At 40.9% G+C, this 27,115-nt stretch overlaps 1 protein-coding gene across 1 annotated transcript in view; it reads left to right on the forward strand.

The window, feature by feature from the left end:
- The first annotated feature begins 8,355 nt into the window (after positions 1-8,355).
- Positions 8,356-27,115, forward strand: part of DCN (decorin) — a 197,189-nt gene continuing 178,429 nt past the window's right edge. The window contains exon 1 of the mRNA XM_069228797.1: positions 8,356-8,720. The gene's annotated coding sequence lies outside the window, so the exon portion shown is untranslated. The remainder of the gene's footprint in view (positions 8,721-27,115) is intronic.

The raw sequence follows: 27,115 nt of genomic DNA on the forward strand, positions 1-27,115 counted from the left end.
CTTGACTGAGGGCGCTAAAGAGAGATCTGCGTTTTCCACTCCTGAGGGACATTACCAGTTCAGAGAGATGCCCTTTGGGTTGAAGAATGCTCTGTCTACCTTCCAACGGTTGGTTAAAGGGGTCCTCGCTGGGAAGGATGCGTTCTGCGCAGCCTACCTAGATGACATTGATGTCTACATTTCCTGGTGGGAGGAACACCTGCTCCACCTCAGGGAGGTGCTTCAGGCTCTGCAGCAGGCAGGCTTGACCACCAAGGCCAGTAAGTGCCAGATTGGGCAGGGTTCCATGATGTACTTGGGACAACTAGTAGGTGGGGGCAAGGTGCAGCTGCTCCAGGCCAATATTGAGACAATCATGGCCTGGCAACCACCTAAAACCCAAAATGAGGTGAGAGCCTTCCTGGGTCTCACAGGGTACTACTGCAGATTTGTTAAGGGCTATGGCATCATAACGGCCCGCTTAACAGATATCACATCTAAGAAACAACCTAGGTTAGTGAATTTGACAGATGCTTGTCAGAAAGCCTTTGACTCCCTGAAGGAAGCCATGTGCACGGTACCCGTGCTCAGGGCACCTGACTACTCTGAGGAGTTCATCATGGACACAGATGTTTCAGAGCATGGCATAGGGACGATTTTAGTATAGCTGAATGAGAAGGGCCTAGATCAACAAGTAGTCTTTATTATCAGAAGGTTATTACCATGGGAACAGAGGTGGAGTACCCTAGAAAGAGAAGCACTTGCTGTGATCTGAGCACTGAAGAAGCTGAGACCCTACCTGTTTGGGACTCACTTCCAGGTTTAGACAGGCCACAGGCCCCTCAGATGGCTCTTGCAGATGAGGGGTGAAAATCCTGAACTCTTGAGGTGATTTATTTCCCTACTGGGATGGACTTTACGGTGAGCATCGCCTGGGGACTGACCACGCCAATGCTGATCGTCTCTCCAGATACTTCCGCCTTAGCTATGAGAGCGCCCAAGGAATTGGGTAGTTCTCCCTACTTTCAGCTGGGGGGACGCGTGCTAGATCTGACAGCCTTAGGGTGGTCATCCCCCAACTTTTTTGCCTGCCTCCCTCCACTTTTCTGACACTGTTTTGGCTGGTTTTAGGACTCTGTGCACTTTAACACTGCTAACTAGTGCTAAAGTGCATATGGTTTCTCCCTTAAACATGGTAACATTGCTTCATACCTAATTGGCATTCTTGTAAGTCCCCAGTAAAGTGCAATACATGTGCCCAGGGCCTGTACCTTAAATGCTACTAGTGGACTGATTGTGCCACCCACATAAGTAGCCACTTAACCATATCTAAGGTCTGCCATTGCAAAGTCTGTGTATGCAGTTTCACTGCTACCTCGACTTGACATTTAAAAGTACTTGACAAGCCTTAAATTCCCCCTTTTCTACACATAAGTCACTCCTAAGGTAGGCCCTAGGTGCCCCATAGAGCAGGGTGCTATGTAGGTAAAAGGCAGGACAGGTACATGTATGTCTTATCTGTTGTGTTAGTGGCAGACAGACCTGTACTGAAAGGGGACCCTGTGCACTTCAAAACCACTCTTTGAAGTCTCCTTCACTTCAAAGGCATTTTTGGGTTTATAAACTGGGTCCTTGACCCCACCAAAGAAGACTCTTCTGGACCTGAACCTGCAACCATTCAAGAGTAACTGCCTGGCTACACAAAGGACTCATCTGGACTGCTTTGCTAAGAAGGACTGCTGCCCTGCTGTTGCCTTGCTGCCTTGCTGCCCTCTAACTTTGCTGAGAAGTGCTCTCCAAGGGACTGGATTGAGCTTGCCTCCTGTTTTCTGAAGTCTCAGGGCCAATAAAACTTTATCTCTTGAAGGAACTCCCTGTGTTTCGAAAATCGATGCACAGCCTGCCGGAAACGATGCACAGCCTGCCTTGCATGAGAAAATCACCATACAGCTGAACTGGAACAAAGCAGCCCGACTTCCCGAGTGATGATTCAATGCAGCACCTGCCTTGCGGACGGAAATTGAATGCACAACCCTACCGGATCGATGCACAGCCGAACCAGAATGATGCAGCCTGACTTCCCGAGGGAAGAATAGATGCAGCACCTGCCGTGCGACAGAAAATTTGACTCATCGCCATACTGGATCGACGCACTGCCTATGACTTCATCCCGCTCACCTAGGATTTCCATGCATTGCCCCCTGGGTGTCAAAAAGATCCCCGCATTGCTGTGAGAAACCAAGACTGTGCACCGGAAATCGCCGCAAAGCCCCTGTGTGAAAAGAAATGATGCAATATATGTGCTGCGCCGGAAATTGCGATGTACACCCTATTTTTCCACACATCTCCTCCTCTGTTGTCTCTATGCGTGTTATTTTTTATGCAAACTGTTGGAATTTTTTGCTTATGCTGGGTCATCCCCAATCTTTTGCCTCCTGCCTCCTATTTTTTCTTACCTGTTGCTGTTGGCTTTTGAACTCTGAGCGCTTTGCCACTGCTAACCAGTGCTAAAGTGCATATGCTCTCTGTGTAAAATTGTATGTAATTGGTTTAACCATGATTGGCATATTTGATTTACTAGTAAGTCCATAGTAAAGTGCACTAGAGGTGTCAGGGCCTGTAAATCAAATGCTACTAGTGGGCCTGCAGCACTGGTTATGCCACCCACATAAGTAACTCTGTAATCGTGTCTCAGACCTGCCATTGCAGTGTCTGTGTGTGCACATTTAACTGTAAATTCGACTTGGCAAGTGTACCAACTTGCCAGGCCTAAACCTTCCCTTTTCTTACACGCAAGGCACCCCTAAGGTAGGCCCTAGGTAGCCCAAAGGGTAGGGTGCAGTGTATGGTTAAGGTGGGACATATAGTAATGTGCTTTATATGTCCTGACAGTGAAATATTGCTAAATTCGTTTTTCACAGTTGCAAGGCCTGTCCCTCTCATAGGTTAACATGGGGGCTACCTTTAAATCTGATTAAAGTGTAGATTACCTTTGGGAGCAGATGGACAAGTGGAGTTTGGGGTCTCTGAGCTCACAATTTAAAAATACATCTTTTAGTAAAGTTGATTTTAAGATTGTGTGTTTGAAAATGCCACTTTAGAAAGCGAGCATTTTCTTGTTTATACCATTTCTGTGACTCTACCTGTTTGTGGATTCCCTGTCTGGGTCAGTTTGACAGTTGGGCTGGTTGCACCTCACACTAGACAGTGACACAAAGGGAGCTTGGGTGTAGTCTGCAGTTCCTGATGAGCCATCTGTGCTAGGAGGGAGGGGAGGAGTGGTCACATACACCTGAAAGGGCTGTGCCTGTCCTCACTCAATTCCGTCTCCGACCCCCTGGTGAGTGTCTGGGGCCTGGCCTGAGAAAGGCAGGATTTCACATTCAAAAGAGACTTTACTTTGAAGTAGGCCTACTTCAAAGGATAAATTGGGTATAAGAAGGGCACCCAAAACCACAGACTTTAGAACACTTCTGGAAACAAGAGGAACCTCTGTCGGGAGAAGAGCTGAGGAGAAGTGCTGCCCTGCCTGTGACTGCGCTTTGTGAAGATATCCTGCAGTTGCTGCTTCTGCCAGAGTAAGAGGGCAAAGACTGGACTTTGTGTGCCTTCCATCTTGTGAAGAAATCTCCAAGGGCTTGATTTAGAGCTTGCCTCCTGTTGTTTGAAGTCTCAGGGACAGCAAAGACTTCTCTCTGCCAGCACCTGGAGTCTCTGGAGAGACTCCTGCTCTGACAAGTGGTGCACTATCCAGTCCCTGGGCCCTTGAAAGGAAAGCTGGTGGAAATCCAAGGAAATCGACTTCGGACGACTTCGGACTGACGCCGCTGCTGAATACGATGACGCCGCCTGCAACTGACTCCGTGATCTTTGCTGGAACACGACGACCTTTGCAGGCCCGACACCGCTGCAGCCCTGCTAAAGTCCGTGACTCCGTGGAAGTTGCCGCACCACGTCGCCGCTCGAAGTGCGTGGATTCAACATTTCGCACAGACGCCGCAATCCCCTACTTCACGCATTGACTTGTTTTCACTCTTCACCAAAGGTACTGTACTTGGGGGTCTACGCGACTCCGTGTCCGGCGCCACTTGTGTCAGCTTCTTGGGAACTACTCTGTCATTACGCCGGGTTAACACCTCATCAAAGCATTTTGTGTTTCTAAGTGCTATTTTTCCGTTTAATCTTTAAAAATTCATAACTTGACTTGTGTATGTCGGATTTTTCTCGTTTTGGTCTTGTTTGTGTAGATAAATATTTCCTATTTTTCTAAACTGGTGTTGTGTCATGTTGTAGTGTTTTCATTAAGTTACTGTGTGGGTTGGTACAAATACTTTACACTTAGCACTCTGAAGTTAAGCCTACTGTTCTGCCAAGCTACCAAGGGGGTAAGCAGGGGTTAGCTGAGGGTGATTCTTTTTTACCCTGGCTAGAGTGAGGGCCCTTGCTTGAACAGGGGGTAACCTGACTGTCAACCAAAGACCCCATTTCTAACACAAACCAAGTACTTTGTGTGATCAAGAGACAATTGTTGATTTCAAAGGTTTAACACTCTTTTTTTGTAATCTTGCAAAAGTGATATCTCAACTTGTGCTTATTGAATCTTTATCGTTTTGACCTTAATTTAACCAGATAAATATCCTATATTTTTCTAAACCTGTGTAGTGTATTTTTGTTGTGTTTTCACTGTGTTACTGCACAAATACCTTACACATTGCCTTCTAAGTTAAACCTGACTGCTCATTGCCAAGCTACCAGAGGGTGGGCACAGGATGATTTGGATTGTGTGTGACTTACCCTGACTAGGATTGTGGTCCCTATTTGGACAAAGGTGTATACTGCTGCCAACTAGAGACCCCATTTCTAACAATGGTATACAATTTCACATGGTCATTAGGGCCATCTATATTTAGATTGTTAAGTTTTCACTCAAATAACTGTGTACCACTTAATGTAGCATTGCCTTTTGGAAAATATTGTTCATTAACTGAAATATTTATTTTGTTTTATGGCACCTATGATGCTATGTTATGCTTTTAGCATATGTATTGGGCACTTACACCACTAATTTGTGTAACAGTGTTTTCAGAAGAGAAGCAGGGTGGCACAGGCACAAATATCAAGGCAAGAATCACAAAGCAAGGGTTGCCATCATTCAACTAAAGTAGATCTGGAGCTCTAAGGCCCTAATGCTGCAATCCAGATCAGGGATTTTAACATTAATGTAAAATCTGTCCTGTATGGAGCAGAAACTTGGAGGGCAACAGTGACCACCGTTAACAAAATCCAGACGTTCATCAACACCTGTCTGAGGAAAATCCTCCAAATATTTTGGCCAAACACCATTAGTACCAATGCCCAGGGCAGCAGACTTCCCAGGTCCCTGGTCATGAAGAAATCATGAAAAGATGCTGGGACTGGATCGGTAACCCTCCTCAAGCACTCATCAAACACCACTGGGCAAGCCCTGACCTGAAACTCTCGAGAGACAAGAGGAAGGCCAAGAAATACCTGATGCCATGGCCTTGAGGAGGACTTAATGGAGACGGTTACACCAGGCGTGGCTCCTCCGTATGGGCGGAGGAGCATCACACCCCCCCGCCAGCAGCAACCGCTGCAAATCCATTTACACAGATTGGATAATAAACTCTGTTTATTATCCTTTCTGTGGAAAAGGGGTGGGGCATTGGGAGTGATAAGCCAAGGGAAGTGCTCTGTGCACTCCCCTCAGAGAGCATGTGTGTTTGTCCGGCTGTCTCAGGTCGGCCATACACACATGTGCTGTAGGCTCTCTCCAGCCCAGCAACAATGTTGCTGGGCTGGAGACAGCCTGCACAGACTTCCAGACTGCCTGGGAGCGCCCTAGCTGGGTGCTCCCAGCCAATCCTGACATTGTTTTAAGCAGTATCAGGATTGGTGCAGGGCAGGGTGGGAGCCTGTACTTGCAGCAGCGTTGGGAGAGAAGTGGCACGCAGGAGCAGAGGTAAGTTTAAAAAAATATATATTATTATTTAATTATTTTTTTCCCGTGCCCTCCATGCCCTCCGCGCCTCTGCCCCACCCAGCCCCAGGCACGTGAGACGCTCCTGGGTTACACCTGGAGAAAGAGAGAAAGAAAAGCCCAGGATAGAGATGAATGGAGAGTCATGGTTTATGGACCTTTACCTCAGGAGGGGTAGAGGCATAAGTAAGTACATTTTCAGAATCCATCAAATTTGCCTAATTTTGCCACCAAGGTTTGGCTGAGGTTCTATCTGCAATCCAAGGGCCACATGTACGTAGCCTTTTGCACGTCACAAACAGCGAATCAGGCTGTCTGAGACATGCAAAATGCACTTCCCCGTGTACCAACCCATTTTTGCGATTCGGTAAACTATTTACTGAATCACAAAAAGGGATTGTGACTCACAATTAGAAAGGGGTGTTCCCTTCCTAATTGCGACTCGCAGACCCATGTATGATTGTTTTTTTACCACGAATGCGGTCGCAAAACAATTGCAGTCAGCACCAGTGTCACACTGGTGCTAACCCATTCGCAAACGGGAAGAGGTTCCCATGGGACCCCTCCCCTTTGTGAATGTCAGTGAAATCATCGGTCCACTGCCTGCTCTGAAAAAATGAAACACAAACGTTTCATTTTATGATTTTGAAATGCACCTCATTTTCCTTTAAGGAAAATGGACTGCATTTAAAAAAAACTGAACTGCTTTATTCAGAAGCAGTCACAGACATCGTGGTCTGCTGTCTCTAGCAGACCACCATCCCTGTGAGGGCCGCCATTCCCACGGGGGTGGCAAATTGCGACCTACCTCATGAATAATCATGAGATGGGCATTTGCGACCCCCTTGCAAATCACTAATAGTGTAATTGACACTATACAACATAAGGTTTTGCAAATCACAAATTGCGAGTCGCTCTGACTCACAATTTGCGAGTCGCAAAACCAAACGTTGGTACATGTGGCCCCAAATCTTTTACTTCCATAGCACAGATAACAAACTGTGAAGGTGGCAGGTCCGTATACCATCCACTGTTGGTGTCACTTGAATTTAAATTGTTTTTATATAGCACTTACTATCACTGAGGAGTAGTCGAGGTGCTTTTTGGCGGGCAGTATGCTACACTGGAACCAAAAAAGGATTAGTGGTGGATTAGAAGAGGGAAATAGGAGTTGTTAAGTTAGGCGGTAGACATTAGTTTAGTTGGATTCAACAGGATAATGGAGGGATAGAGGAGGGAGGAGTCAAGATAGTGTTATTTGGGAGATCATAGGAGTAAGACAAGGTTTGGGATGAGCCAAGGAGGGATAGAGGAGGGAAGAGTCTAGAAGGGGTTATTTTGAGATCACAGTAGTAGAATGAGATTTGGGATGAGTCAGAGAGTAGAGGTAAAGGATATATTGAGAGAAGTGTAGGATGAGGCATAGAGTAGTGCACTGAAAACAGTCAAATGTTGTTTTTTTCTTCTTCTACAGTGGTAATGATTATATGGATACATAACTACATAGAAAGGGTATATATGCATAAGGAAGATAATATATTGATATATGAAATTCTATAAACTCAGACTATTGTTGCTATACCTGAAGCTAAATTTGTGGTTATCTATCTATCTATCTGTCTATCTATCTATCTATCTATCTATCTATCTATCTATCTATCTATCTATCTATCTATCTATCTATATATATATATATATATATGTATATATATATATACACGCACACACACACACACAAACACACACACTTGATGGGCACAGAAGAACCCCATATGATCTTGTAAATAGCTGTCAAAATTGGGACTGGCAGAGATTTCTCCTCTGCGGACGTGCATATGGAAGGGTCATCTTCTGGTTTTATGCATACCAATGTTTTGAGAAAATAAATATTTTACATATTTATAGCTGCTTCATTTAAGATTCTTAAATAAGAGTGCCCCTTTTTTATTCAAATTAGTTAGTTTCCTTGATTTCCTCAACTGCTGGTATTTTCTTCTACCTATGTAAAAATGCCATAAACCTAGCTTGCATGAGATACTGCATACACGTGGCTGCAACTTTACCTAACGATGACTAATCACTCGACACATGGGACATGCATTTAAATCATTTACGCACACGCTGTGCTAAACTGCTTTCCATATATGCACGAGGTTCCTTAACATTCCATACACTGCTCGTGGATGAATTATTTAGGGGTCTGTTCTCTAAGTGTGGAAGCAATTCAACTAAAAGTTGCAAATCTGCCAGGAAGCACAATTTAAAAAATAAAATGTTTTTACTGGTGCAAGCTCAATTGCGAGCACCGACTAAACAAGCGGTGCAATTCTCAGTACACAGCTAAAAGATTTTGAAACGACAATTAAGAAAAACATTTCCCCTTTCTGGAGACGTGGGTGGATCACGGAATAAATGATTCGGCTGTGCTGTACAAGTCGTTGAGATCGAGAACAGATGAAAAAGAAATAAAACAGAGAAAAGGCTGATAAAGTTTCTGGCTAGCTTACAGGAGACGTATCATTACCATATGATCTAATGTGGGTGTCAGCCTGGATTGTGCTCATTGAGAGAAAACTTCCTTTGTAACTGGGATAGACGCAGGAGGGTTTTCAAGTGACAGTCACTGAGCAGCAAACTGCCCCCTCCTCCTTTCCACACCTGCAACTCTTTTGTCCGGGCTGAATTTTTAGTTTAATTACATCTCTGCTTTGAGAGGTCCACTTGCAGTTCCCTGGAATAAAAGGTAGGGATTGAATTAACTGCCTTCTGTGTGCATGCTAAATAGTATTGATTCAGACGAGGCTGTAAAATAATGAGAGTATTTTTAGGCTTCCCGAATAGGACAACCTGGTGCTGGTTTAGATCGGCTGCATTGCTGGGCAGTGTGTTTTTTGTAAATTGGTGTGCTTTCTCTTAGAACGGTTTCAAAGTTAACTTTAATTTGTTATTGTTGATTGTTCTGTTCCATGTAAATAGAATCCTAGGTGGGCACGTGCCTTTTGTACCTCCGGTTTCAAAGATGAGCTCATTAATCCGTGTAATTATGCGTTTTAAGTACTTTTTAAAAGTGAAAATTGGCTGTGTTTTCAGCATTCACGTACAGTATTTGTGCTTTAGCATTCAGTATGTGCCTTGCAGACATGTCCCGTTCGTTTTGCTTCCCAGCAGCTTTGCAAGACCAGACAACAGCACTGGGCTGTTTGTGTGTGTTACAGAATGCTTACTTATAAAGGTATTTTTCAATAAAGGAGGAACGTGTGCCACACTGGTTCACCCACTGACCCCGCTAACCTCTGACGCTATCTCACCTCTGCCGAGCTGCGCGTCAAGCTACCTCTTGCCCATGGCTGGGGGACATGAAATGCAAACTCACAGTTCAGGGGATAATGTATTTCAGACAATATCAGACACAAGATGATCTGAGCGCGAACTAGGGAACTTCCTGTATCTAAACACCCGCACTGCAGTTGGTCCATTTTCATTTTTTTCTGTTGTCTAGCTTTCACTTGGTGTGGATTTTAATTTTTATATTCACGACTTGCACGTCTTGGTTTCGAAGGAGTGTTTTGGGAGTTTCTATTTAAACTCTTGAAATATACTGACTAGGGATCTTGTTAAATCATGTCACCTTTGTAAATTATACGTCGTGCTGGTTGGCCAGCTGCCACGCTTTCAATATTGATATATGACTATTGATCTATGCATGCTGCAAGATTTTTGGTTGAAGCTGCATTGAAAACTGTGCACTGAAAAGTGTTGAGACTAGAAAGACATTTCTTAACATATACATGGAGAGCTGGTTCTAAAATGTGCTCGTATAGATCTCCAAATGTTTGTTGAAAACCAGCTATAATTATTCCTGGGATGTCTTTAAGGTCTAAGGGAAATTATAGGCGAAGTGTCTTTTAGGTACTGCTGGTACATTTAAACATTGAAGCAGGGATGCCTATTTTGGGACTGTGTGGGAAAAGTTCAAGCAGCAGACTGTTCATGATTACAGTAGGTTTCTCTGCCAACTCGACCGGAATGTCTGGCTAAGAAAGAAACGCATTGACAAGGTGACATTAAATATACCTGGCAGGGCTGAGTGATTTTCCAAAATCATGCTCTCTCATTGTCTGGGAGCATTTTCTAGCTTAACCACAAGGAAAGGAAAACAACCAAAAAGGAAACTCAATTGAGAGTTTTAGACCCAATAGAGCATATAAATTATACTGTGCTAACGTTTAAGTAGCAGTTTAACAACTGTAATTGACTCCAGTAGGACTTTTTCAAACAGCAGAGTGCATTGTGCCAGGATGATGCGCACTGGCGCATTCTAGGCCTCCGCCTTTGAGAGGCAGCGCAACACAAAACCAAAGAATCATACCTACACAACCTGCATTTGAACAAGTTCAACGTGCTTTAGCATAAAAGTGCAGTCCAATAGCTTGGATCAAACCGGTCTAAGGTTCCATCCCTTGGATTACATTAACGATTCTTCTTGTTTTATGCAAATTACATACCACTGGGAGGAACGTGGCCCTTTGAAGGGCCACTCTACAGCGCGAGAATTGTTGCAATGTTTGTATTTTGTTCGACCGTTTATGCAGAATGCTAAAATATTATATAATTATGGAAACCCTCTTCCCATAAAGCCTGCTGCACCAGCTGCTAGGGTTTGCCTATCACGCTGCACTCCTTTCCTTCTAGGATCAGATTCTGGGCCCCTACAAAGGTTGAATCATTCAATACTAATCTTGAGTATTACTGGTCCAACCAGGTAACAAACAGGTACTCCTTAACTCGTCATAACTCTCACAATCACATTGAGCCTAACTTTCATTTTCAAGTGGTCATTGGTTTTGTGCCTCCCGCCTTGATGGCCATACATCCAAAGAGACCAGCAATGATGTTAGATATCATAGGTGCACTGGGTAATCCTGCCTATGCTGTGTATTAGTGCTATAAAAGAAAATCCACCTGGCATCCACCAGCTCTGTGTGGTAAGGCATTATGCCTGAAATTTACAAATTGGCACATTCCAGGTTTCCATCACTGCTCGACCTGAAACCATAGGTACACATTCTGTATTTAAGTAACTGGGAACCTCACTGTCATAAGGAGTTGACGGAGTAATTGGGTTTGATTTCGCCGCAACCATTATTAGCCATACCTTTAGTAGATACAGAATTTAACATTTTATCACCTACCTGGTCAGTGAAGTTGAACTAATAATTGGTTATTAGATAAAATGCAATGTACCACATTGGAAAACATAGACACCAGGACACTGTACTATCTCCACCTTGAGCAGAGAGCTCTCAAATGCAACTTATTTATAGGTATTTCCTACCAGAAGACTGCCATATCAGTTGCCCTGTTACATTTATGAGCCTTTAGTCCTTCCTCCTTTAGAATCAGACCCTCAACCTCCAGTGAAGGCTGACTCTTACACTGTTGCTTTCAACATAATTAATCCTGTTACCAGGTGACAAGTTGGTATAATCAGAGTCAAAATGCCAATCAGTGCCCTGGTTGACTATGCAGCCACCACCAAACACTCTGCTAGAAAATTAGTCAGGAGAGGGACAGACCTTCCATCCAGTTAATTGTGAATTTAACTATAGAACACTGCATCACACAAACATAGATATACTTGTATTGCCGTTTTTGACATGAAACTCTATTCACTGAAGTGAAAAAGTCATTTTTAGGTGGAAAGAATACTATATCCCCTGAATTATATGCTGTCTGCCTTTCAACACCTAGCACAATGCATATTCTGATATTGTGGATAGTGCTGATCATGAAATCTTGAGAAGGGTGAAAATTTACTTGTCCACAAAACACAAATGGAAATGTACAGAGAAAAAGTCACTGACACTTACTAGTGGTGATCACTTGAGCCTGACTTGGAAACTCTTACATTTGTAATTACATGCAGATACTTCTTCTCAATGCCAAGGTGATGACATGATCTCGCTTTGATCATTCTAACCAGCTCACGATATAAATATAATAACTCTTGGTCCTGATCACAAACTACAGCTGTCCAACCAACCTGCTACTGTCATTCATAATATACCAGCTCTACTTGCATAGTAGATAACACCCGCACTGCAATCGCCATTATCTCCATAACACATCTTTCCAATGTACTTTTGCCATTTATTACCATGCTCCTCACATCCATTTTTTATATTCTTGTCTACACCTGCCCACTTGATCCAACACCTTTACTCGTTCTAAGTTGTTACCTTGCCCAACTTCCCAACCTTCTTTGATATGCCCACTGCATATTTAATGGTTGTTTGGTCTGTTACACACAACACAAAAAGCTCATAGAGGTTGGCTTGCAACCTTCCAATCTTCATCAACATCTTCTTTGCAAACTTGTTGCCACTGTTTCCAGGACAGCAGGAATCCCAGAAGAATGCCTCCCAAATGCATTCCATGCTGCCTTTGTCCAATCCTCAGACCTACAGTGCCAGTTGTAATTCCACTGCTGAACCACTGGATTCTCAAAGGGGATCCTTCCCTGGGATCCAATATTCACAAACCCACAAATAATATTTCCTTCCACTCTCTTAATATACCTTAGTAATGGCCAAATGGATCCTAAAATGCTTCCAAAAGTACTCCATCTAGGATCCCTCAATATGTATGTTTTAGCTATTTTCACTGTTCCTTCTGGCTACCTCTTAAACAGTAATTTGAGACCTCCAAAGTTACTGGTAGGTATGTACTTATGAATCATTTGTGCTCAAAAAGTGCAGTGCATACCTGCTGTAAAAATGACTATACTTTGTACTAGTGTTGATATGGTGATCCTGTTCTATAGGGATGTGCCCTCCTGGTTCTCCCAACCAATCATTGTCCCCCTCATTAAAAATCTAAATGGAAATTTCAATTTCCCCTTTTCTTGATTTCACTACAAATATCAAAGTTACTAACCAAACTGCTAGATTTCAATTTGACTTTGTGAAATTCTAGTCCCAAACCACCATTAACCTCTTCCAGAAGCCTGTGTTACTCTAGCGAATATTTTCGGAACCAATATAAATTATGATTTTAACTTCATATATCTCAAGGGTCTGAGACGTCAAGGACCACAGCACATTCTGATACAATACGTAACCCCAGATGACCTGTGGCAAGGAGATCAACTTTGCTTTCATTCTTGATACTAGCTTCATAAAACAATTCAACTGAAAATAAAATAGTACATAATCAGTTTCATTAATATAATAACTGTTGCAGAGAAGCTTGTATTTAGCTGAAAAAGTAATCACCATTATCATCAGGAGACTCAAAACACGCGGTTATTTGAAATCTGTTTCTAAGCACTTGGCCTATGAACCTGCTGTTGAGCCAAAATATAATGTTCTGATTTGTTAAACGGTCTCAAACTGATAAGGCCACCACAATGGGCAGAAATTCAAACACGTTTATGCTGGACTCAACAGAATATTCCTCCATCTCTCTAGTGAGTCCATATTACACAATATGTTCAACACCTCTGTTATAGAACTAATTCTTCCTGCTGCATTGGAATACAATTCCAACCCCTGCACAATGAGACCAGATTGAAATCGCTCATGAACTCAGTTCAAATCTCCATAATGTAGGAAATTTCCCTCTTTGCATGATGATCTCTCAGATTTGTTGTCCTATCTTCTTTGCTTCCTTTAGAGCTCTGTGCACTTTACCCTTGCTAACCAGTGGTGAAGTGCCTCTGCCCCCCATTTAACATGATTTGAACTGGCTGATTCCTAATTGACACATTTTCATTACATTTGGTGTGAAAGGTACACCCATGGCCTGGAAGTAAAATGCCACTTGTAGACTACAGCATCTATTATACCATACACCACAGTGGCCAGGCAGACACGACTTAAGGCCTACCCTGTGTAACCTGACTACTTCAGTTTAAACCTTGCAATGTCACCAGTCACAACCCGTTGTGACTGGCAAAAACCTTCCTTTCCAATATTAATAAGACACCCTTATCTAGGCCTGGCAGCCCACATGGTTTTGAAAAGTTGGATGTATAGAAAATTAAAGGATGTAAAGGATGCACATCTTTGCAATGACTAGCACCCCAAAACTATTTTCACTGTAAGATGGCTGTTCCCAACTTGGAAGTTGGTTAAATATTAATTATGCTAATCCTGGACTGGGGCCAGCTAGACATTTGATTACATCTCTCCTTTTAATATTTATTAAAACCCCCACCTAATGGTTTAATCAGATTTTTAACAAATATCAAGTGAAAGTAACTTTTAGGAAGCTACATTTTACCTGCCCATAAGCTTCTGCATGATAATCTGCATTAGCTTTCCAGAAGTAGCACTGTGAGTGATTAGCCCTGATGAGCTGTTAAAATGCCTTCCAGAGCAGAGACATTGGCTTGGATATGGGGAAGTGCTTTCCCTTCCCCTGGCAGGAACACCAGTCATGGTAAATCCAGAAATGTATTTTTTTTCCAAAGAGGAATACTCTGTCACATGCAAATGTTAAGGGACATCTGGAAAGACCCCAACATTTTCTCTCCTCGTCAGATAGGCAGCAAACCCAGTGGTGGGGAAAGCTGCCCCCTGTTCTCATTTAAAATAATCCCAGAGGCTGGCACTACTTATCGGGCTGCCCACGCCTCTGGGTGGGAACACAGGCTCTGCACAAGGAGAGAAGGCTTTCCCATTTTGGATTGTACGAGTGAGGGACACTGTGGGTTTTTACAGCAGACCTAGCAGGAACCACTGCAGTGGGTAGGCTAACACCTTGGAACATTTACCCCATTGGTTATATAGCAGCCTGAAGTCACCCCCACCCATTAGTTGGTGTCAAGCATAAATGTGGCACCAAATACACACTTTTGAGAGCACGTTCCGGACCTGCAGAGGAACAGAAGAGGACTGAACCTGTTGTCTGTGATCTAAGAGCTGATAGGACTGGACATGCTCCTTGTTGTAACCAGGAAAAATAAATGGTCTCCAAGGGTCATTTGACTGACATCCTGTTTGGCTACAGGGCTACAACAAGCTGCATGATCAAGAGCTGCCCATTACCAACTGATGCAGCCTTCTGCTTTGCTATGACCAGGACAAACCTTGTTGATCTCTCCGACCTGGGATCCATCCTGGTTGGCCTAGAATTACACCTAGTTCACAGCCTACCATGACCATTGACTATCACTGGCGCTTTGCACTTTTTGCCTGTATTTTCACTTAAACTTTTTCTTTTTTTAACTAATTTGTTTATTGAGTTTTCCATTACACTTATAATAAAATGCAGTCAATACTTAAAACACAGACACTCAGAGTAAAAAGACATTTTATACAGTAAGCAGTAACCTTTATAGAAATAACATAGGATGGACAAGCAAAATAAGGCATCAAAATTTGTAGATGGTCATGGAGGTAGGTGGGGGATACCCACGGCAGGTGAGGACGAGGGGGTACGATCTGAGGTGAGCAGCAGGTAGGAGCAAATTGAAGCCTAGATGTCTGAGGGGTGAGAAGGAGGAGAGGTGGGAAGGAGGTGGTGCTGATGCAGTATACTGGTCTATCATGTCTTGGCAATAACGTATGTATTGGAGATAGTGCTGGATCGATGGACTTGGTTCTGCCTCCAAACCATGGAGACACAGGGCCTTATTACGACCTTGACATAGGAGTTTCCTCTATCCAAATGTGACAGATATCCCATCCGCCGTATTATGATCTTCATTGAATATAATGGGATCATAATGCGGCAGATGGGATATCTGTCACAACTGTGATGGAGGAAACCACTCTGTCAAGGTCGTAATAAGGCCCAGGGTGTTTAGCGAGTGCTAGCAGTACAAATGCAAGGTGCAAGCACCTGAGTGAAAGAGTGGAAGTGTCACCCAGTAAGGCAGTCTGGGGGTATAGTGCGAGCTGGAGGTCCAGGATATCAGATCACTTAAAATTTTAAAATTAGTATGCTCAGTATCCATTATCAGATGTTGTCATATTCATGTCATTTTACTCACTAACATTTACTCTATTTTCTAATTCAGTTTTATTGTTTGATGTTTTGAAATCATTGCTGTTTTTCTACCACAAAAAATACTTCACATATTGCCCTCAGTTAAACCTGTCCGTTCTGTGTCACAGCAACCAGGATGTTGTTCTCAGGTTAATTTAGTGCCTTTGAGGGTTCACCCATAGAAGACTTGTGATTATTCCTTGAGGTGGGCAGTTGTCACCTAAAATAATCATCCTATTCCTTACACATATTTTATGTTTATAGCCTTATCTCAGTGATTAAACTGCCCTACGAGGCACTACAGGAATATATTACAGCTTTTCTGGATACCATTCAACATTTTACTGCTGTACTGAATGCAATGAGCTTGTCTAATGGTAATCTTGATACCTGCCTTACTACAGAATTTTTTTAAACCAATAATGGCAGCTGTTTCAAAGCACCTTCACAGTTTGTGGCACTACAGACACCTCATTTTGTTTCCTGGAATGTGGCCACCAATTTGTTGTATTCTTTTATTCCCTCCATGAACACAAAACATAAAGGTAGTCTTAAAATTAGGAAACAGTTGGGAGAACTCTGCCTCTCACTCCAGCATGTAGTTTCCCCACGGCATTATGGTAAAAGCAGTACACATTTGTGCTTACTTAATCTAATTCACCTAAGTGGGTGCAGCTGGTGTTGTATATCTCTAGACACGTGTTTCTGGGTTTAGCCCTTTATCAGTAGAGAGCAGCAGGCTTTTTTCTTGAGTTGTTGAAAATGCTGCCAAAGTCCTCTCAGGTCTCAGTACCTCTTGTTGGCACACAAGTGCATCAACCAAATCTTGTGAGCTTGCTGACTCAAGGGAGCCTTTTTAAAGAGGAAACAATTGGGAGCACGCTACCTCCACTCCATCAAGCAGTTTGCCCCATTGCATTGTGGTAAATGCAGGTCAAATTTGTGCCTACTTCCTCTGTAGTCTGTAGTTTTTTACCTTAGTGTGTGCAGCTAGTGCTGTATATCTCTAGACACGTTTCTGGGTTTACCCAGACAGCAGCAGACAACAGCAGGCTTTTTTCTGGGGATGCTGGATGACTTTTCTCTGCTCTCTACTACTTCTGCTCTCTACCGATGAAGGGGTAAACCCAGAAACATGTGTCTAGAGATATACAGCACTAGCTGCACACACTAAGGTGAAAAACTACATCAACTTTGAAGTAAGTGTGCTGCTTTCACCAGGATGCAATGGGGTGAACTGTGCTGGGATGAGAGGCAGTGTACTCCCTCCCCTCGTGTGCCTAAAAGGCTCCCTTGAGCCAATGAGCTGACACGCTCTACCTGGAATGCACCTGTGTGCCTGTGAAGCGGTACTGTGACCTGTGAGGACTTGGGCAGCATGCCAGTAACCCCATATAAGTTTTCTCTGCTCTCTACTATTTCTGCTCTCTACCGATGAGGGGCTAAACCCAGAAACGTATGTTTAGAGATAACAGCACTACCTGCACCAACTTTGGTGAAAAACTACAGCAACTTTGAAGTCAGCATACTGCATTCACTAAGGATTCAATAGGGTGAACTGTGCTGGGATGAGAGACAGTGTGCTCCCTCTCCTCTTGTGTCTAAAAGGCTTCCTTGAGCCAATGAGCTGACAAACTCACCTGGAATGCACCTGTGTGCCTGTGGAGTGGTACTATGACCTGTGAAGACTTGGGTAGCATACCAGCAACCCCAGATGACTTTTCTCTGCTCTCTACTACCTCTGCTCTCTACTACATCTGCTCTCTACACATGTCTAGAGATAACAGCACTACCTGCACAAATCTATAGCACATTAGATTTAGGTTAATGGACACATGAAGTTAGTGTTAGACTTGTGGTCAGGGTTAAACTAATATTCAGTAATATTTAGGTTTAGAGTCTGTGAAGCTGTTTGGATGATTATTTATCTATCTAGTCTTACAAACATGCATATATATATATATATATATATATATATATATATACATACCTATATATATATATATATATATATATATATATATATATATATATATAGGTATATGTATATATATATCCAAAACCAACAATTGTCAAACAATTGATTCGTTGCACTCCAGGAGAGTTTTATTGCTTCTATCCAAAGAAGTATAAAAAGACACCACCAATGTGTTTCAACCTCTCGGTCTGGATCACAGTTTCAAAAGAAAACCTTCCCATGAGTCTCTATTTATAGTTCATTTTCCTACCACCACCCAAGTGCATTCTGGGACACGTGGTCCCCTACAAATATCTAATAACAATCTAAGCATGATAAAACTCAAAATTTACCTATAATTATTAGACATTCTAATTGTAAATAAATCATTAAAGACAGAAATATATATTTAAAGCCAAGACAGAATAATAATATACATGCACATATTTTTTTACATATGTATACATTCTGAGCCAGATGATATGTGTGGGTTAACTGTTATCATACCTATCATACATGAGGGATAATGGACTGATAATTGTAACTAGTATATTGGTATATTCTTGGAGAGTATTTGTGTTGTGAGAATGATGTTGTTCGCCAGGTTACCAGGACAATTGTTTCCTTTCATCTCACATTCTGATGTCTATATTTTATATAATATTTAAAACCACATTATTTTATATATTATTAGACATATATTTAACATCCTCTGTATCCCTAAGGACTTATGTAAACAAAATACTCATCATAATACTTGCGGATGTATACAATCTCTATACCTTTAACCTCTTCTCTCCAATAGATTGACCTAGTGTCTATTGCCTCACAACCATTAGATACTTGTTGGCCTTTAATAATATCACCTCATTTAATGGCCTCTAATTACGCTGATTCCTTTAATAATCACAGACCATACCCCCATGAATGTAGCTTGTAGTCTCATAAATGATAATGAAGTTCTTTATCGCCATTGAGTCCTCTCAGAGTCTTTGTTTTGAGTTGTATTATCAATCTAGACTCCAAGCGTCTAAGCCTAAGCTCACGATTCTCTCCTCTTTCATTATGTTCAATGGTCGCAATCCCAAAGAACCTCATGTTCATCCAGTTCTTTCCTTCATGTGTAAGTAAATGTGTAGCCAGAGCATAATTTACATCCTTATTTTGGACAGCTCTGATATGTTCAAGTATGCGTTTTTTTAAAGGACAGATTGTACTCCCTACGCAACGAAAACCACAGTCACATTCAATTATGTATACTACACGGGTAGTTTCACATGTGATTCTCTTTGTAATTCTTATTGATCTTCCTCTCAAATCTGGATATTCTCTTTTATTTACACCTATCTGACAGGCCTTGCATTTACCACAACATGTGAAGCCTCTTGTCTGGGACTGTAACCAATTCAAAGGTTTAGTTAGCTGAAAGTGAATGTTCACCAAAAGATCATGTATGGATAGTGCCTTCCTATATGTTACCATGGGTCTTTCCCCAATAGGTTTTCCAATATCAGGATCTTTCCTTATAATCTCCCAATACTTATTGAGTATCTTCAGGATCAGATGATTTTCTTTACTGTGTGTCATTATCTTCCATATAGTGGAGTCTTTATTGTCCCTCTCAAATTTTGGTTTGTTCAAAATTTCATCTCTCGTTTTGGATCTGGCTTTACATTCTCCCAAGTTTATGTCTTTAAATTTGTATTTTCTTTGTATAAATCTTTGTCGAGTTTCTCTAAATTTTGATTCCATTTCATATTCTGTGGAACAATTACGTTTGATTCTGATGAACTCCCCATACGGTATACATTTCTTCAAGGATATTGGATGAAAGCTATCTCCATGTAGTATACTATTTGTGGAAGTAGTTTTTCGATATAGTGCGGTTTCAATCTTATTGTTCTCAATATATTTTTGAACATCCAGAAATTGAACGGACTGGGAACTGATGTTATATGTGAATTTTAAACCCACTTCATTCTCATTTAGACGTTCAAAGTACTGTACAAATTCCATTTCAGTTCCATTCCAAATAATGAATAGATCGTCAATGTATCTCAGCCACATGATGGCTTTTACTGGAAATTGCTCATTGTCATCACTCCATGCTACATGTTTCTCCCACCATCCCATCATCAGGTTCGCATAACTGGGCAAATAGGAAACTCCCATCGCTGTCCCACAGGCTTGAGCATATAACTGATGATTAAAAAGAAAAATATTGTTCCTCAAACACAGGTCAATCATCTTCATTAGCATTTTTGAATGTTTCAAGTACTTCATATCCTGCTGTTTTAGGAAATAGTGTGTTGCCATCAAACCCATTTCATGCTTAATTGATGTGTATAGGGATACAACATCAATGGTGACAAGTTTGTATTCTGGTTCCCAGTTAATTCCAGAGAGTGCTCTTAGAAAGTCCCTTGTATCTTTAATATAAGAACTCAGACTTTCGGGGCTAGAAAGGAATCCACATATGTTGATAAGCTCTCATAAAGTGAGCCACAACTGGAAATTATTGGACGACCCAGTGGCTTTTCCAGACTTTTATGTATTTTTGGGAGAAAGTAAATTGTAGGCATGATCGGATTCTCATTACTCAAGAATGCTCTCTCATCCTTATTTATTAAACCATCACTGTACCATGTATCCAACAGTTGATTTAATTGCATGGTTAGTTTGTTGATGGGATTCACCTTGAGTTTGAGATAATGATCTTTGATGTTCAACTGCCTGTATGCTTCTTTCATACAATCTTGTTTTTACATAATCACTATGTTTCCCCCTTTATCGTCCGGTTTTATTTCCAAATCATGATTTTCCATCAGTGCTTTGAGGGCCTCACATTCTTGTTTAGTTATGTTTTTCTTTGACACATAGTTGATTTTATTTCATTTGCCCAGATCTTCAACCACCAGATCGTAGATAATATCCATCCTATTACACGGTGATAACATTGGACAAAATTTTGACTTAGGTTTAAGGTTTGTGTGACAGCGTCCATCCACATTAATGTCTAGTTTTTCTAGTATTTGTGTTTCCGACAGTTCATCGTCCTCAAGACCATGTATTAGATCATATGCTGTTTTCACATCAGATTTTTGTTCAATAATCAAATTATTTACTGATGTATCTTGTGCCTCTGATGTTTGTACTCCTGGTACTTGTTTGGAGAAAAATTTAGCCAATTTTAACTTTTGAACAAATTTATATAAGTCAATCCTTGTTTCAACATGATCATAGTGCATTTCCGGGCAGAAGAAAAGCCTTTGTTCAGGAGGGTCATTTCTTGTTGCGTCAGTTCATGATTTGAGAGATTCACAACCAAATTCTCACTTACATTACTCTCAATTACTTGATTTTGTTTGTTTGTTTGCTTCTCAATGGATAATCTTTTATTTTTTCCAGACCCCCTTCTTGTTTTCTGATGCTTCCTCTGTTCCATATAGGTTTTCTTCCTCGGCCTCATGCTTGTCCTCGTCCTCCTCCCCTAAATGTTCTTTGGTCCATGTAGACTAGTTTCATTTCGTCTAAAAAAGTTGTCTTTTTTGTCAATACTGGTCTTTCCTGTCCCTCACTTGATTCCACATCTGATTCACTAATAGATGTTTCTGGAGATTGCATCTTCTTATCTAGAACATTCGGATTTTGCTGTTTCAATGTATCAAATCTTTTAGAAAAGGTTAGGATTCTTCCCGTTTCATAATCAATCTCATCGCTTCTGAACTTCCTTTGTTTTCGTTCCTCAATTACTTTTTCATACTTTTCCAGAGTAGTGTCCATATTATGTCTGAACTTGCCACTTTCTTCCTCTTTGTTTAGTGCTTTGATTTTTTCTTCTATTTCCTTTATTTCCTTCAAAATTAATTCTTAATCCTTCCTGGCATACTTGATAATTATGCGCATCATGTTCTTCGAGCACTCCATGCTGTTTGCACCCCATTCTTCCAACATTTCTGAGTTAGTATCTGGGTGGTTAGGTAATGTAAAAATTCTTAACCCTCTTGGAACTCTATCAACTTCTATATATTTTTCCAAAGTTAGAATCTCCCAACTCTTTGTAATTTCCTTCTTTGATAGATGTTCCAATTGTATATATAGATACTTCAAGTTGCTCTGTGTCTGGGATGTTACTGATGTTTAAATTGTCCCCATTATAGCATTCTTATCTTTTGAAAACAAACTTTCCGCTCTCTGTAATCTCTTGGACATTTTCATTTCCATTTCCATTTTTATATTTCTCAACTTGACTGTTTTACACACTTGAGATACACACTGTGGTTTTCCTGTCTTCAATAAAACCCTTGAGATCAGTGTCTTCTATTCAAAACTCTATTCTGAGTTTAATCGTTATATTGCATTATCAATCCCTTCTTTTTCTACTACCTGATCATGTTGAAACAAGGATTGACTTATATAAATTTGTGCGAACGTTAAAATTGGCTAGATGTTTTCTCCAAACAAGTACCAGGAGTACAAACATCAGAGGCACAAGATACGTCAGTGAATAATTTGATTATTGAACAAAAATCAGATGTGAAAACCACATATGATCTAATGCATGGTCTTGAGGACCATGAACTGTCGGAAACACAAATACTGGAAAAACTAGACATTAATGTGGATGGACGCTGTCACACAAACCTTAAACCTAAGTCAAAATTTTGTCCAATGTTATCACCGGGTAATAGGATGGATATTTTCTACGATCTGGTGGTTGAAGATCTGGGCAAATTAAATAAAATCAACTATGTGTCAAAGGAAAACATAACTAAACAAGAATGTGAGGCCCTCAAAGCACTGATGGAAAATCAAGATTTGGAAATAAAACCAGACTATAAAGGGGGAAACATAGTGATTATGTAAAAACAAGATTGTATGAAAGAAGCATACAGGCAGTTGAACATCAAAGATCATTATCTCAAAATCAAGGTGAATCCCATCAACAAACTAACCATGCAATTAAATCAACTGTTGGATACATGGTACAGTGATGGTTTAATAAATAAGGATGAGAGAGCATTCTTGAGTAATGAGAATCCGATCATGCCTACAGTTTACTTTCTCCCAAAAATACATAAAAGTCTGGAAAAGCCACCGGGTCGTCCAATAATTTCCAGTTGTGGCTCACAAAATGAGAACTTATCAACATATGTGGATTCCTTTCTAGCCCGACAGTCACAAGTCTGAGTTCTTATATTAAGGATACAGGGGACTTTCTAAGAGCACTCTCAGGAATTAACTGTGAAGCAGAATACAAACTTGTCACCATTGATGTTGTATCCCTATACACATCAATTAAGCGTGAAATGGGTTTGATGGCAATGCACTATTTCCTAAAACAGTTGGATATGAAGTACTTGAAACATTCAAAAATGCTAATGAAGATGATTGACCTGTGTTTGAGGAACAATATTTTTCTTTTTAATCATCAGTTATATGCTCAAGTCTGTGGGACAGCGGTGGGAGTTTCCTTTTTGCCCAGAACATGAAATGGAATCAAAATTTAGAGAAACTCAACAAAGATTTATACAAAGAAAATACAAATTGAAAGACATAAACTTGGGAGAATGTAAAGCCAGATCCAAAACGAGAGATGAAATTATGAACAAAACAAAATTTGAAAGGGACAATAAAGACTCTACTATAAGGATATTAATGACACACAGTAAAGAAAATCATCTTATCCTGAAGATACTCAATAAGTACTGAGAGATTATAAGGAAAGATCCTGATATTGGAAAACTCATTGGGGAAAGACCCAAGGTAACATATAGGAAGGCACTATCCATACATGATCTTTTGGTGAACAGTCACTTTCAGCTAACTAAACCTTTGAATTGGTTACAGACCCAGACAAGAGGCTTCACATGTTGTGGTAAATGCAAGGCCTGTCGGATAGGTGTAAATACAAGAGAATATCCAGATTCAAGAGGAAGATCAATAAGAGTTACAAAGAGAATCACATGTGAAACTACCCATGTAGTATACATAATTGAATGTGACTGTGGTCTTCGTTACTTAGGGAGTACAATCTGTCCTTTAAAAAAACGTATACTTGAACATATCAGAGCTGTCCAAAAAAAGGATGTAAATTATGCTCTGGCTAAACATTTACTTACACATGAAGGAAAGAACTGGATGAACATGAGGTTCTTTGGGATTGCGACCATTGAACATAATGAAAGAGGAGAGAATCGTGAGGTTAGGCTTAGACGCTTGGAGTCTAGATTGATAATGCAACTCAAAACAAAGACTCTGAGAGGACTCAATGGGGACGAATAACTTCATTATCATTTATGAGAGTACAAGCTACATTCATGGGGGTATGGTCTGTGATTATAAAAGGAATCAGAGTAATTAGAGGCCATTAAATGAGGTGATAGTATTAAAAGCCAACAAGTATCTAATGGTTGTGAGGCAATAGACACTAGGTCAATCTATTGTAGAGAAGATTTTAAAGGTAGAGATTTTATAGATCCGCATGTATTATGATGAGTATTTTGTGTACTTAAGTCCTTAGGGATATAGGGGATGTTAAATGTATGTCTAATAATATATAAAATAATGTGGTTTTGAATATTATATCAAATAAAATAGACCGCAGAATGTGAGATGAAAGGAAACAATTGTCCTGGTAATCTGGCGAACATCATTATTCTCACAACGCTAATACTATCCAAGAATATACGACTAGTTACAATTATCAGTCCATAATCCCTCATGTATGATAGGTATGATAACAGCTGTCCCACACATATCATCTGGTTTAGTATGTATATATATGTAAAATATGTGCACGTATATTATTATTCTGTCTTGGCTTTATATATATATTTCCGTCTTTAATGATTTATTTACAATTATAATGTCTAATAATTATAGGTAAATTTTGAGTTTTATCATGCTTTGATTGTTATTGGATATTTGTAGGGGACCACGTGTCCCAGAATGCACTTGGGTGGTGGTAGGAAAATGAACTATAGATAGAGACTCATGGGAAGGTTTTCTTTTGAAACTGTGATCAAGACCGATGGGTTGAAACGCGTTGGGGGTGTCTTTTTATACTTCTTTGGAAAGAAGCAATAAAACTCTCCTGGAGTGCAACTAATCAATTGTATGACAATTGTTGGTTTTGGAGATTGCAGAGGAATGGTCCTTTCCTCATGTTTGCACCCGTAAAATTTGCACGCAACAAGGTGGACCTTTGGATGGTGTAATATATATATATATATATATATATATATATATATATATATATATATATATATATATATAATTTGCTTTTTACGTAGTAGTCCTGCTCACGGTCAATGCGATAAACAAAAAGCAAAGTCTTAAAATACATGATTTAATTGAAAGTGAAGAAGGGGAAATGTGAATACCATGCTTAGAAAGATACTAGAAATTAAAGGCATGTCACCAAAACAGTTTGATAATCTTGCTCAATGCTTCCCATACATTTTTCTGCATCTACAGTCACCACTAGGGGTGTGTTTTTGCAGAAGGTTGACACATTTTAAGCTAATATTGTCGGGTTTCAAACCCATCAAATGCACACCAGCTCATTAGGTGTAGAGATAAACAGTACAGGAGGTTTGGTTGCTACACTATGTGTGTGTTATTTGGTGTAAATCTGTTCAGTAGTTGTTGAGAAATTTAAGAAAATTCAAATTTGTATATCTAGGGCAGCAGATCCTCCCTGATGACTTAAATGCAGGGCTCTTACTGGCTGCCAACACTTGAACCAGGAAGTGTTGGAGCCATCTTGAGACTTGGCTCCAGCCGACTGCCACAAAAACATAAAACAAAAGAAAAGAGGGTAGGGTAGGAATACCCTGATCCCCAAGCCTTGTTCTCCAGTTGGGTAGACATTTTGTGCAAAACTGGGGACTTTTGTTGGATACAGGAGCAGGTGAGTTTCCGTTCTGGCCATGATGCTCATTTCACAGAAATTAAACCTCAACAGGAAGCACTTACAAATAGAAGCATATCAGGTGCTTCAGTTGAAGCTTCACTTCTGGAAATGACAAATGACCCATACTCATGAGCTTGGTGAAGGCAAAGCAAGTGTGTTTACTTGATGATTGTATTTTGGAAAACGATCTGAAATTGTTTGTGGATGTGAATGCATCTTTGATCTATTGGAGTATAATTTGCATGTGACTGTGAAAAGTGGGTTCTTTCTTGTCCTCTCCTGGTGAGAGCAGAGTCCATGGTTCTCCCCTTAAATTCCTGGAAGTATTCAAATGTGCTCCACCCGCTTGGCCCTACCCCACCCACCTTAATAATATGCAAAGGTCTTCCCACATGTTGCCAGGATGATAGACATCTTACCAAAGGGCTCCCCTGCATTTCCCACAGATTTTGATGGTGCCTGCTTGATGCCAAGGAGCATGAGGATATCCCCACCTAAAAAGAAGCCCTTATGTCATACAGCTAAGATGAAGGACCCTGGTTTGGTGGAGATTTACTTCTTTGTTGTCCCATTGGACTCTTTATAAGAGGATTCATGTTATCACAGAATTCTGCCGAAAGACGCACGAAGAACAATCACATTGCCAAACACACACAAGGTCTCTAGAGACATTTCCTCATGGTGCATTATGCAGCTGTAGTGTTGAATTCACATCGGTCATTTAGCTAACAAGGTAGAACTTACTAACTAACCAGTAGAAAGTACTGCAGTTGGGTAGACATTTTGTGCAAAACTGTGGACTCTTGTTGGATAAAAAGGCATGTGCAGTTCCTTTGTGGCAAAGTCAACACACAGCTACTGATACACCCACACAGACACTCACAGACCCACTCACAGACACACTTATACACTCACTCAGAAACTCATGCACCCACTCACAGACCCACTCAGAGACTCTTACTCAAACACAGACCCACGCATCCACTCATAGACTCACTTAGACACTCATGCACCACTCACAGACCCATTCAGGCATTCATGCACCCACTCAGAAACTCACTCAGAAACTCATGCACACACTTGCAGATTCACTCACAGACATGTACCCACTCACAGACCTACTCAGGCACTCACATACTCACTCACACACCCACTCAGGCACTCACAGACCCACTCACAGACCCACTCAGGGACTGACGAACCCGCTCACAGACCTACTCAGATACTCACACACCCACTGACAGACATACTCAGACACTTTCACACCCAC

Source organism: Pleurodeles waltl, chromosome 4_1 (genome assembly GCF_031143425.1).
Source record: "Pleurodeles waltl isolate 20211129_DDA chromosome 4_1, aPleWal1.hap1.20221129, whole genome shotgun sequence".
NCBI classification, from domain to species: domain Eukaryota; kingdom Metazoa; phylum Chordata; class Amphibia; order Caudata; family Salamandridae; genus Pleurodeles; species Pleurodeles waltl.